The sequence below is a fragment of the Akebia trifoliata genome, chromosome 9 (genome assembly GCF_017979445.1).
Source record: "Akebia trifoliata isolate Shusen 1 chromosome 9, ASM1797944v1, whole genome shotgun sequence".
In the NCBI taxonomy this organism is placed as follows: Eukaryota; Viridiplantae; Streptophyta; class Magnoliopsida; order Ranunculales; family Lardizabalaceae; genus Akebia; species Akebia trifoliata.
The window spans coordinates 5505876-5518995 of NC_141383.1; the positions used below are offsets into that span (position 1 = coordinate 5505876).

At 36.4% G+C, this 13120-nt stretch overlaps 1 long non-coding RNA gene across 2 annotated transcripts; it reads right to left on the reverse strand.

The window, feature by feature from the left end:
- Positions 1-7446: 7446 nt before the first annotated feature.
- LOC147394187 (uncharacterized) lies at positions 7447-12632 on the reverse strand. 2 transcript variants are annotated; one of them, XR_015181773.1, is made up of 7 exons: positions 12483-12632; positions 12074-12199; positions 10399-10463; positions 10209-10274; positions 9032-9067; positions 7955-8125; positions 7447-7783 (listed from the first exon to the last, which is right to left on the reverse strand). It is a non-coding gene; the product is annotated as an uncharacterized LOC147394187 (long non-coding RNA). The 2 variants fall into 2 exon arrangements; XR_015181772.1 differs by lacking the exon at positions 12483-12632 and having other exon boundaries at positions 12074-12476.
- Positions 12633-13120: the final 488 nt, after the last annotated feature.

Genomic DNA, 13120 nt, shown 5'->3' on the forward strand with positions numbered 1-13120 from the left:
AATTGGTGAAAGGATTTATATTTGGTTTCGATTTGTTATTTATGTATTCGAGAGAGTTTTCCTAAGCGTAACGTAGGCTCTAGGGTTGTTTTGAGGTTAGGGGTATTTTGGTAATTTGGTCATTTTTTAGTATTTTTATCGTGAAGTTTCTTTTTGGTCTGCAAGATGATGATTTCTATGTTTCTGGGGTTGTGTTTCCTAGCGTAGCGTGGTTTCTAAGGTTTTGTCAGTTCGAGATACCTCATCCGGATTTCTGAAACATATCTGGTAACAAAATAAAGCATTGGAATACACATCCATCATTGGGAATCATTGCCAATCGGGTTGACGAGTTGATCAATCAGGCGGATGCGAAAATGGGGTGTCTACAGATGCCCCTCTTTGGCAGAGGGTTGAAGCAAACTAGATAGCAAATAGATAACCCGTGGCGAAACTGAAGAAAAAGAAATGGCGGGAAAAAGAGACAAAAATCCAAGATAACCCTTGGCGGAGACTGAGCAAAATCCAAGATACCCTTGGCAGAAACTGAGCAAAATCCAAGTTAACCCTTGGCGGCAATTGAGCAAAATCCAAGATAACCCTTGGTGGCAACTGAGCAAAATCCAAGATAACCCTTTGCGGCAACTGAGCAAAATCCAATAACCCTTGGCGGAAACTGAGCAAAATCCAAGTTAAACCTTGGCGGCAACTGAGCAAAATCCAAGATAACCCTGGCGGCAACTGAGCAAAATCCAAGATAACCCTTGGCGGAACTGAGCAAAATCCCAGTTATCCCTTGGCGGCAACTGAGCAAAATCCAAGATAACCCTTGGCGGAGACTGAGCAAAATCCAAGATAAAACCTTGGCGGAGACTGAGCAAAATCCAAGATAACCCTTGCGGCAAAGAGCAAAATCCAAGATAACCCTTGGCAGCAACTGAGCAAAATCCAAGATAACCCTTGGCGGAAACTGAGCAAAATCCAAGTTAATCCTTGGCGGCAATTGAGCAAAACTGTAGAGGAATGAATGAATTTTGGGAAAGAATGAACGAATTTGGAGAAAACTGATTAGAATGAATCGGAGAATGAATAAATCTGGAAGATAATGAATCTGGAAGAGAAATGATCGATTCCAAGAATGATTGGATCTTAAAAGAATCTGGAGAATGAAAGAATGTCATATCTCCTATGTGAGATCAAAATGCTTTTGTTTGAACCTCAAGGATTTATCAAAAGTTTTATGAATTAAAACCTGAGTTTTTATTTCTCTTGAACCTCAAAAGTTTTTCAAAAAAAAACTGTTATCAAGAGGGTAACCTTAAATTTGGGGTTCTCATTATCTTTTAGGATTAACATTGCTCAAAAACAAATCACCTCTAGTTTGACAATAAACATGGCCTTGAAAATAATTGAACACATCGTGCAAAAAAATGCCCCTAGTATAAGGGGGAAAAGTTACATTAAAAAAGAAAGAAAATGCCCCTTGTATGAAGGTTTGAAATAATTGATTACCACAAGCGCAATAAAGACTCATCTTTTAATTTTGATTAATTTTATTGGAGGTTTTGAGTCAGGCTCAAGAGTACAAAATTATTTCCTTTCGAGTTTCATCATAGAATTCACCTTTATCCCCCTTGGTTCACTTGGGGAAGTAAACATTTTTAGATCGATCGTGGACAAGATACTTGTGGCTTCTGAGTTTATGCCGGTTTAAGCTAAGTATTGAACTTGATTATTCGGACTTCTGATGTTTTAGCTAAGACCGCTCTCAGCTTGGGATTTTCTTCTGTTTTTCTTTGTTGCTCTAACTTTTGCCTAGATCGCCTTTTCAGGTTTTCAATCTAGCGAGCTTGCTCTAACTTTTGCCTAGATCGCCTTTTTAGGTTTTCGATCTAGCGAGCTTTTTCTTTTTTTTTCTCTTGGCTTTGATTGTTGCCAAAGTTGTTCTTTCAGATTTTCAACCTTGCGAGCTTGCCTTAATTTTTGCCTAAGTCGCCCTTTTCGGGTTTTCAACTTAGCAGGCTTCATCATTTTTTTTTTTATCTTTTTCTTTTCCTCTGACCTTCTAGAATTACTGTCTGATCATGTTCTACTACCCTCATTGACCTTTTCACACGGTACTTAGGAGGACTTTTATAGGTAGGCTTGGGACTATGCATAAAATGAAAGGGATTTTGAGGCTCAAAAACCCAAATGCCCCTTGTGTGGCATTTCATTTAAACTTTTTCTTGAATTTTCTTCCCCATTCTTTTGAATTTTTTTCTTTTTAGATTTTTTTTTCATCGGGGAATCTATTTTTTTATTTGGTGTGGTCGGGCCTGAAGTAACTTCTCAGGTTGCCTACGTACCCCAAATTTTTGGGATCAGACCAAATGTAGTTCGGATTTTTCCCTCCCCTAGGTTAGGTGATCAGGCTAAGAAATAAAAGGCACAATTTTTCTCTTTTTGAACAGGCTGCAAAGGGGTTGAGAAAGGAGATAAAGAATTAGGTAATAGGAAAATTGATTCGGCCAAAAATGGCATCCTTAAATGTAGTACCGTTTTGATTTGGTCAAGGTTGGTTGGTTCTGGTAACTTGATTCCATCATGATCTTGAAACCTGACAGCTTTTCCTGGTAGTATCTCCTTGATGATGTACGGACCTCCCCCAATTTGATTTGAACTTCCCTCTAGGGTCAAAGATAGGTGCCCGATTCTCTTTGAGTACTAAATCCCCCGACTTGTAAGTGACGAACCTTGATCTTTTTATCAAATGCACGGGCAACTCTTCTTTGATAAGCTTGCACGTGATACAAAGCTCTCAGTCATTTTTCTTCAATCAAATTCAATTCTTCATACCGCTGGCGAACCCAATCTGTTTCTGACAACTGACTTTCCAACAAGACCCTTAGAGATGGAATTTCCATTTCAACTGGCAAGACTGCTTCCATGCCATATACTAAGGAGTAGGGAGTAGCTCCAGTAGAGGATCGAATTGAAGTTCGATATGCCCATAGTGCAAATGATAGTTTTTCAGACCAATCTCGATGTGATTGACACATTTTCCTGATGATAGTCTTGAGATTCTTATAAGCTGCTTCGACTGCTCCATTAGTCTGAGGGCGGTAAGGAGATGATTTGTGGTGTAAGATTTTGAACTTTGAACACAAAGTAATAACCTCAGCTTTGAAATGTGACCCGTTATCAGAAATCAGTTCTGAAGGTATCCCCGTATCGATTGATAATATGTGATTTGCAACTTAAGATATAGTGAGGATAGCACTGATACATTTTATAATATCTTCTTTGATTCCATTGATATAGACGAGGAACTATTTCATGTTGAATAACACCCAAGCTTGCACTTAACATATCCTCATAGGCCCATGCGAACAAGTCTTTTGAAATTTCTGAGAAAATTCATTATCTCCTGGTGTTCCTCTAGAGATAAGATGGTTTCTATTTGAATCTCTTTAGGAATTTATTTCTGTTTCGAGGTCAATGACCTTTGCTTTCTTGAGCCCGACTCTTATCTTCTTGTTCAGGAGAAAAATATATCCTTGAAGCTAGATTATTAGTTAATTCTTTAATGCGCTTGAGGTATTCAAAAATTTTCTTTATTCAATCAAATTCAGAAGAGACGACAGACACCTCTATAAACTCAATAAACTAACTCGACTCAACAGGAAAAGAGTAGACTCGATCTAAAAAAATATGACATTGAAAATTTGGACTCGAGCTAATTCAAATAACTCATGAAAACTCAATACAACTACCCACAATGGGCTTGATTAGGACTGAGACATTGCTTACAAACAACAGGATTAAGGCACAATGATCTTTATGGAACAACTGTGCAATATTGAGAAATTTTGAGGTCATTTCTGCCTGTTGACTTGATATTGACGTTTACTCTAACTGACTGGATTTACAACCCTAGCTAGACGATGGACGATTGAGCTTAGATACAATGATAACCCTTAACCTCTTTGAAGGTGAATTTAACCAATTTCAGTGTCACCCCCTTGATAACATTTTAAATGAACCCTGAGATTTTTATTGAATTTGTTCACCAATCCATTAAAAAATTCATCCAGTCAATGATTATTCAGAAGAAAAATAATTATGTTGCATTCTTGAAAAATATTGGAAATAATGTTTTTATTTCATAAATCTGATTATTTTTTTGCAACATTTTTGGGTAGCTTTCCAAGGTCCATAAAAAACTTTTCATGCAAAAATAGATCTTTGCAAATTATTTTTCCTTCTTTTTCTTTTATTTTGGAAAACATTTTCTTCTGGAAAATATTTTTTCTCTGAAAAATAGTTTTTTATTTGGAAAGTATCTTCTCTTGGAAAATATTTTTTGGAAAACGTTTTTTCTTAGAAAACATTTTTTTTTAGAGAATAACACTTTTTTTGGAAAACACTTCTTTTGGAAAATATTTTTTTCTGAAAAATACTTTCCCTTTGTAAACTATTTTTCTTCTTTAAAAATTTGATTTCTATTTCGATTTAAATGGCCCGGTCCATCAGGATTGTTAGATCGAGTTGGACTGGGTCATTTGCAAGAGATGGATTTTTTATTGGGTCGGTGCACCCATTTTGATTTTCAAAAATAACATTTTTTATCCTTGAGGACAATCATACACTCTGATCTCATCATTCACATACATCCATTTCAATCACAAAGTCTAATAAAATTCCATTTAATGAACAACCCGGGAACACCCACGATAAGTTCGAGTCGTGACCTATTGGGAAGGTTTCTAGACTCTAAGCTTACTACGTGCAATGCATTTTTATCTGGCCACCCTTGCCCAAGTACACCTATATACCTTTCGATACGTGGTGACTTGGTTTGATATACCGTATAGGTAATAATCTAAAACCTCAATTCACTTCTCTGAAGCAAAAAACAGCCAGTTTGATCTCCAGTTGAGAGGTGGCGCACAATGTTGAGCAAGGGCCCACTTAAATACCTCTCGTCTAGAATAGACGTAGTCTATCCCCCTCATACAGTAGGGTACAGTGGGGCAAGATCTTGCTTAGGCACTGGTTTTGACCAAGAAGTGCAATTGATATACTTAGACTATCTTTTATACCTACGGGTACGAGTCAAGAGTTGTAGCTTTCATAAATGGTTTGGCATCCCATGAGGGGAACGACCACATACTAGTACTACGTTGGCAATCGGGACATGTGACTGTGTGGCTTACAATAGGTCAAAGGCTCAGGTCGCTCCAGCCTGGGTGCATCAACATACTTCTCAGAGTCACCTGATCAGATGGTATTGATGCCCCCAGTTTGATATACCCTAAGGTACGTGACTGGAGTTGTGGTTTTCATGAATGACGTCGCATCTCCGAGGAGACCGGGCCACGCACTAGTGTCACGTTGGCTATAAGGGACATGCAACGTGCAATGCAATAATATAAGCGTGCTAGTGGTGTGTGCAAAATAGGGTGGGGTGTGCCCAGGGCCTTTTTCAAATAAATGGGCCCATAGGCCAAGTCAAACCATCAAAATATGGATTAAAATGTGTCCACAAAACATAACAATATCCATAACATCAATCGAGATCCATTTATGTATATCAAAGATATATATCAATTAAGATCATGGCATATGAGACAGGCAATCAATCAAGATAACACAAAAGGGAGCCAAGATGATCGATCAACCAGGATAACACCAAATAATATCAACCACCAATCAAACAAGGGGACAAGAACAACCAACAACTTTTTTTCTTTTGGAATTTTGGATTTTTTTTGCATTTTTGAATTTATGACTCAATAAATTTCTCAAAGAGAACTTGGGTTATCTCGACTAACACATTAAGATTTCAAAATTACTAAGGGTCATTAGGCCACGTGGTTCCCTCATTGATAATCTAATTTCATGACCTTTACAATTTTGATTGGAAAAGATTTGGATCCAAAAAATTAATTTTAAAAATGAGAAATTTAAGTCCAAGATTTTGAAAATTAGTGATTATGAAATTTCAAATCAAAATTTAAGATGAAATTTAATTTTTTTTTTAAAATTTGAAATTTTCCTTTAAAAGTTCATGGAATTTTGTTCGTCACCAACACGTGGCATTAGATCACTTTTTGGATGCCACGTGGCGAGATTGATAACCCTTAGTAAGGAAGAAACCTTACTAAATTAGTAAGACTAGCCTACTTTTTTTTTTTTTAAATTATAGGCCACAAATTTTTATGTTGCTGCCAGGATACTCACAATTTAACTATCTTCGATTGTTGTCATCACACACACGTAGACCACCATCTTCTTGTTGCCACCACACAACAAAACTCCTTTTTTTTTGTTTTTTTTATATAAAAAAAAATTTGCTGCCACGTGGGGGCGTCAATGACCCTTAGTAAGGAAGATAACCTTACTAACTTGGTGAAGATAGTCTTACCCCCTTACCCCCCCTTATTTTTTTTTTATTTTTTTTGCTACAACAACAAATCACAACCCAACCACATTTTTATATGTTGCTGCCATGCTGCTACAACACGACACACAACGCACAACTCAGTTTCTCTTTTTTTTTTTTAATTGTTGCCAACACACAACATGCTGCCAACACTTCACATTTTTGCATTTTTAATATTGCTGGCAGCAACATCACTCATGCCTTCGTTCAATTATTCTTCAAAAACACAAACCCAATCCACGTAGCACTAGTAAAAACGCTAGCAAAAGTTGGTGTGTCAAAAAAATCTGTTTTTTTTTTTTTATAAAAAATGTTGCTGCCAGCAGCACACACTCACAGCACTTGAAGCTGTTATATTCCTATGTTGCTGCAGCAACACTCACGACCTCTTTCAAAGACATATTCGCATTAAAAACTGACGAATCCCTCAACCAATTAGATGATAAGATGCAAACATAATAAAAAGAAAGCATCTATATTAACCACACAATCAAGGAGTCAAGAAAACAGCGACTTCAAACATATGCTTATGGGTCAAAGAAACGTAACCTCAACCTCCAACCAGGTCCAATGGTGAGGGAGGTGATCTGTTTTTTTTTCATTATTGGAGTAGAAATCACATAGAGGTTCGTTTATTATGGAGTTTAATCCAACCTCATCTATCTCACATGTCTTGTTGGCCAATCCATAGCCCCTACTGTAGAGAATGTGAATGTATGGCCTGGTCACTATGTGAAAAAGGCCCATATTTGACGGTCTTAGCCTGTCAAATTTTAAGAAATTTGACGGACCCTCCCATCAAATATGCCCGTCAAATATTCTCTTGTAGAATTTTTTTTTTGACGGCCCTGGACTATCAAATTATTGGAGAATGGACTTTAAAAAAAACAAAAAAAAATCCATAGAGTATGACCGTCAAATTTGGAGGTTTAACAAACAATAGCACGGTCCTTTAATTCACCAATCACAATGAACGAAATAATAAAAAAAAAATTAGAAAAAGAAAAAAACAAAAGAAAAATTATAAAACAAGTTCCAAATTAAACTAAATAATCCAAAATTAATATACATGAAAACCTCTTTGTTAAGATCGACAATTCTGTCGAAGCTACAAATAACTGACAATAATTAAACTAAATAAGACCAAATGATATTGAAATTACTAGATCGGCAATATCTTTGGTGGAGGTCGGTGCTGTTATCGTTGTAGATTGGGGAATGAACCCTTGTGCTTCACGTGCCGCTTTTTCCTTGGCCTTTTTCGCCCTTTCCAGCACATCCTCCTGCATGCAGCATTTCATTGCAAGAAACAATAAATCAATCTCTTTGGCAACCAAACCAGGCAGAAGTGACATGGCCAAATCCAATAGCTGGGCCCTGCATTAAGAGGTATAATGCTTAAAAATGTTAGTGTGGAGTGTTTTTACACCTAGTTTAGGATGGACGCATGTCATCTCACAAGAATGTGTTTGAACTTAGTGTGAAGCAACTATACTAACGTTCAAAAATATGCCTTAAATACAGTCAAATAGAGAAGCTTGATCTTACCTCATAAATAGGGGTGTCCCTATTTTTGTCTTCTGCAACTGTTTTGAGTGTTTGCTTTGGTCCTTAACTCATAATCTCTTTATACCTCAACAACAACTACTGCAACAAAGACTGTTGTCTGCACCATCGGTCCTCTTTTCAACAACAATGGCTGTAGCTTCTCATAAACAACTGCAAACAGTTTATACAAGCAAGAGAAAGGTTTGCCTATCCACATCAGTACAGAGCAACAGCTGTACAAAATATTCTAAATGTTCATAATACCCTTACTTCAACACGACCTGACCCATTGCCACCCCTAAGGCCTAGGTACCATAGACCTCTCGAGGGGTATGAAATTAAAAAATTTACTGCAACATCCCAACTCAAAATTGAAAACCTAAGATGTAGCATTTTGGTTGAGGTTTTGACAATTATACTTAAATTGAGTCATTCTCTACATAAAGATGACCACCACAAAATCTGCTCTAAAACAGAAATTTAAATAAAGAATCAAGACCCTTAAAATAATAATAATAATAATATATATATATTTTTTACAGTGAAGTATGCTATAAATGAAATTTCTCAAGTACAATCTTCAAGATATGGACATCTCACTGTACAGTGGACTTATTAATCACACACACAAGAGAGCAGATTTACGGCATGCAGTTACAAAGTTTGCATCGATTTGCAAGCACACCAAACATAAAAGAGAGAGGGCAGAGTAGAAGCAGTTCCACACCAAAATTAAAATCCCACAAATGATAATTGTGGGAACAAGTAAGCCAGGAATTGGTAATTGTGAAACATAATACGCCAAGAATGAAAGATACTATTATAATGAGAGGGCGGAGTAGAAGCGGTTCGACACCAAAATTGAAATCCCACAAATGCCCTCTCCTTTACATTTTAACTTAATATTATGAAAGTTATTTTCATCAAAAATCAGTAAAATTGGAATCGCAAAGCCCTTTAGTATTTTAAATTACAAAAAGACTCTTATAATAACCGGCGTTAGCACATGCCAACTACCAGTAGTTAATCAGGTCTTTAAGGAAACGTTTTGACCCTATGGTTCAACATGCCATTTACCTGTTGTTGACTAGGTTCACCAGATGCGCACAAAACCTACAAAACACAGGGAAAGAAGATGAATGTGAGAGCCCATTTGAGTCTGAAGAAACCTACCGCCGAGGACAATGTAAATTATTTTTCTTCAGCCTACAAAGCTTGAGTTTGAGATTTTATTTCAGAATTACTAATTATAAATGACTGATAAAGAACATATTCATAAAATAAAATAAAAAAGGTGTATATGTTTAGGAAATGCATCCCATCCATGATATTTATCTGCAAAGATCAAGATACAAGGATTGGAACTATCCAACACATAACTTCTTTTTTAGGAACTTTGCCATTTTATTCTCTGTGCAAATTCCAAAACATGGCATGTTTTTGTTAATAAACACACATTTGAGATGAGTTAAGATCTAGAAAGGTTCCGTTGCTATAATAATGGTAAGGTGTCTACATGGCATGTTTTTGTTAGAGTTTAAAACACCTAGGTTCTTAACCTAGTCATTCACGCACCTTTGATGTGTTTTATCTAATAAAAAATACGTAGACACCTAACGTTGCTATAGGAACAAGACACCGTATGTATTAGATTACAATTCATTTGAAATATCATGTCCTTTGACCTCAATCTTCCCTTCTAGGCTAATAAAAAATTACCTAAGTGCCCTTGCTTTCAACCTAAATTGACCTCAACCTTTATGTCATGTATATTCAAACTCGAATCTTCCTAATTAAAAGGTTCTTCTCAAGCTACAATCTAATGTTTCAGAGCCTCCTACACATACTATGAAATATACCAGAAACAAGTGAACAAATTTTCATTAATTACACTTAAAATTCAAAAAGATTATACTCGATGAAAGTTTTTATTGCAAATACCAATCAACCACAAAAAGATTCGCAAGAAATTTCCCAATGGTTACCAAGCAATTGTAAATCTTTCACCACAAACCATTTGCAGTGTAAATCATTTGCAAATGCAAATAATTTGTAGTGCACCAAGCAGGGCTTAAAAATATGACAAACCACCAAGAGAAGCTAGAGATGACACTGTCTGGGCATATTTTGATGTTCAATCTCTCTCACATCAACATCATGAAGAAGTTTGATGTTCAATCTCTCGCATAAAATTACTGTCACTGAAATTAGAAGGAACTACTTAGGTTGTAGAAATAAGTAACGGTATCATTACCTGCTGAGTTTTTGAACTGCATTCGATATAATAAGCAGCTCCTATCTGTTTCCGGAGTTCCTCTCCCTTGATAGTAACAATAAACATTGTCATCAAGAGTGTTGATTGTACATTTTCTCCTCCCCCACCCAAAAAAAAACTTAAGGAAATAAATACTAATAGGTGTAAATACATAGAGCAGAAGTTATACCTGGGCAGTAGTCACAGGCACCAAACCGGGATGATCAGCCAAATAGTGCTTATCCTCACGAAGATCTGCACATCCGTCATAAATCATGCACTAATTGCAGAACTAGGAAATCAATTATATATGAAGGCACTGTGATAAAAATATAAAAATTTAAAGATCTAACGGTTCATGACTTCTAAGTCCTTACTACCCCAACATAATATGCTGCAGTTCCCTGATGAGTGTCAAACTATATCTTCCCCAAGGAGCTGTAAATTGGCTTCAGTAATGGGCATTCATTATTGACTAACATCAACACGTGAGATGTCATATCTATCTCTCTATATATCAAAGGGCCCAATACTACAACAGAATAAAGGAAAGAAAAGCAAAACCCAAATCTATGAATATGAATGTCTACAATTCTAAGATTGATCTAAAATGAATGGCTAAAATGCTTTGGCTGTGGGGTATAAGATAATCCTTCATAGATCTTTTTTTATTTGGGATACACAAGAAAAAAGATATACTGTTCTATGACATTGCTATATCAGTCACGTGTGATTTATCACGTGCATTCATCATTATTCATAAAAATTAGGTGAGCATCTCTAGCTACAGCCACTAGTTGCCTAATAGAAATTGGGTGAGCATATGTAGCTGCAACCACCAGTGGCCTCTGAACATGATCTCTAATAATTAATGGCACCATACCGCCACTGCAACTACACATTGTAATCAAGGCATGGGACTCAATGAATAAAATCAACGATCCAATATGATCCACACACTTTATAAAATGTGTCAATCCGTAATTAGGAATATATAAACCTACTAAAATGTGGTGGACTAAGAATCAACATAGCTTAGCCATCTCCTCCACAAAAAATGAAGGGTGATACCAAAAATCACTAAAACTAATAAAATAAATGAAACATGACATACTCTCACCAATTTGTGCAACCTATTGCATAAAAAGGCAAAATTGATGAAAATTTAATCTACTCCCACGATAAGCAAGCGGTTTAGTGGGTACTAATTGGTATATGAAGGCGGATTTTGAGCCAAGATCATATGGTACTAAACATGTAGACTTTAATCAAGTTAGTAAGTTGGCACCTTCATTACGACATATTGCTCATAAATCCTTAAGTGAGGATTGATCATTGGGTATCTCGAAAATATCATTAAAAAAAAAAAAAATAGAGATCAAAAGCTTTTGTACTTATCGAACATAATTGGAACTTTAGTAGCTTCATTTCCATTCGTTTAAAGAATCAATTAATTGTTAATTAAAGAACTACTGTCAGATTATATAATTTCTTATAGCACACCAATTAATTTTTGCATGCCAACCTTTTATTATCACACAGCATATATGGGTTTTAGATGAGAAAAATCAAGAATTTTCAAGACATTTAAATGTATCGGAAATTTTCAATTCTAAGACAAACAAAATAAATTAGTCTCAATAAATTCTCACAATTTCGTAATTAGTCTCAATAAATTCTCCACATTCAGACATTATTTAGAAGCATCAAATTACATGCTTCAAAATATAGGAATCTATAGGTATCAAGATTGATACAAAATACATTGGATAAAAAACCTAAATCTTCAATCCAAATCTAAATATATCGGATAAAAAACATAAATCTTCAATCCAAATCTAAATATATCGGATTAGAGAGAGTACCTAGCCCGAAGTCGCAATGATTCCTGGCTTGTCGCGTGAGGTGCAGCAGGTGAGAGTCCCTTTGTGACCAATCTGATCAATTCGAGCTATCAGAGATAGGTAGCGAGATCGATAGGTTACTTCGAGCTATCAGAGACATGTAGCGATGAGATAGTGAGAGAACGAGGATCAGATCTAGATCGAGATCAATCGATCAAATAGTGGGAGATGAGATCTATCGAGAGATCGATCATGAAAGACACTGAGAAAGAGATGGAGAGGTCAATCGATCGATGGAGAGGTCGATCGATCGCGAGAGAGAGTGAAAAAACGAGGTCGATCGATCGAGATGGCAACTGTGAGAAAGTGATGGAAACGTCGATCTATCGAGAGAGAGAGAGAGAGAGAGAGAGAGAGAGAGGAGAAGTACCTGCGTCGATCTATCGGCCGAGACAGAGACTGTGAGAGGTCGATCGATCGATCGATCGATGACAGTGAGAGAGGGTAAGGTCGACCGAGACAGAGACTGTGAGAGAGAGAGACTGACTGTGAGAGGTTGATCGATGAGAAAGACGAAGAGAAAGAGACGATGAAAACGTGAGAGAAAGAGAAAACGAAAACGAAAACGTGGTCCACGGGCCGCGGATTTTGGATTTTAAAATTCGACGTGCCAGGCCCAACAAAATTTTTTATATAAATTCGGGATTTTGACGTAGTGGGTGCAACATCTAAGCTCTCTCTTTTGCTGCCGATTTATATGTTGGACAATAATGGACTATCTTCTTCTCTTTTCTCTTTTATTGGCTGATTCGTATCTATCTCTCCCTCTCTCTCTCTGTTTTTTTTTTTTTTTGCTCCGAAATTAATCAGATTGATCGAAGGAAACATACTCGTATCAAAGATTCAAATCCATCGCATCTGTTAGCAGGCTTGTTCTCTATTTAAATCGATTCCTTAATCGAGCCCATAAATCCGAATCCTTAGATTGGAGTTGGCAGATATCAATCGATGAAGAAATCCCATAAAGAAGGAAAAGACGAAGAGATAAGAGAGAGAGAGAAAGAGAGA